Source organism: Dacryopinax primogenitus (assembly GCF_000292625.1).
Source record: "Dacryopinax primogenitus strain DJM-731 SS1 chromosome Unknown DACRYscaffold_4, whole genome shotgun sequence".
Lineage (NCBI taxonomy): Eukaryota > Fungi > Basidiomycota > Dacrymycetes > Dacrymycetales > Dacrymycetaceae > Dacryopinax > Dacryopinax primogenitus.
Window position 1 is genome coordinate 1,525,490 of NW_024467201.1, and position 1,283 is coordinate 1,526,772.

The following is a 1,283-nucleotide window of genomic DNA, read 5'->3' on the forward strand; positions in this document are numbered from 1 at the left end:
GTCAGGGCACCAGCTCATTGGTTGGTCAAGAGACATGACTAAGCCTTTATGACATGGAAGTAGCTGGTATACCTTGGCATGTGCTGGAACCTGCTGGAAGGATTGGATGGTCAGGTGACCTGCTGTGCATGGCTGTGCATGACCTCATATGACCTCATCCTTGGTCATATGACCTGATCACCTGACTAGGCTGAGTAAGCAAGATGTTCTAGCAGGTTCCACCACAGAGGTATAAATATAAGGCCTACTCTGCCTGGGACTGTCTCTTCAGACTTGGTCTCTTAGGATCATCCACAGATACCTATACTGTAGATAGGTCTTAGTCATCAGGTCTACTCCACTTCCTTGTTGCCTGCTTAGACTCTTGGCACTCTTAGGTGAGCAGACTTAGTCAGCCTGTGTTGCCCTAACAGATTACATAGGTGGATTGGGTTCAGAAGAGAACACCAGGAGCTGATGTAGACCCTGAGTGAGGACTTAGGTGAGCAGGAAGAATGGACATTTGAGAAATATGGTGCTGTGACTACAAGGAGTAATACAGGGTCTCCACAGAATGGATACAAACACTGTACCAATACCGGAATACCAGAACAATTTGTATGAGACAGTATAGTTCAGTATCAATTGGTATTGGATTGCGTACTGAGATGATACTATGTAATACCAAGTAATACCATGTCAGATACAACAAATACCAGATCATACTGCTGCAGGGACTACCAAACCATGCAGAACTGCAGTATACCTCAGTTGGTATGGGTACCAGATGATTCTGGCTCCGTGAGGCTGAGTTTTGTCCCATTTGCTCACTCTTAAACGCGCCCTAAAGGACAAGGCGTCCCACATAAAATGCTCTGCTGCCGCACTGAGAATGCAGGGGAATCACCCGGGTCCCCGACTACCATTTTTGCACTGGTGGGCGCACTCTGAAGACGCAGCGTTCCGCCACTCCTCTTAATGAATGCATTGATTGGTGCCAATGCTTTATATACAGGAAATATGACTGCTCATTGGAGGAGAGCGAAGAAACGAGCTGTTCAAGCAGTGAAGAAGCAAGGGGGGCATTATACAAGCACGTCAGTGCAAAACTGCAAACACAGTGACACATCGATATCCAGGGACCCCATGATCTTTGGTGCGATTGCGATGGACGGCGCAGGGCAGCAGTGCAAAACGAGAGGAACACCGCAAAAAAACAGTGTAAGGGATGCTAGGTGAGTGGAAGGGCTTCTCATTCGACAACATCAACTAACTCAGACATTCGCACAAAGAGTTTTGTCCAA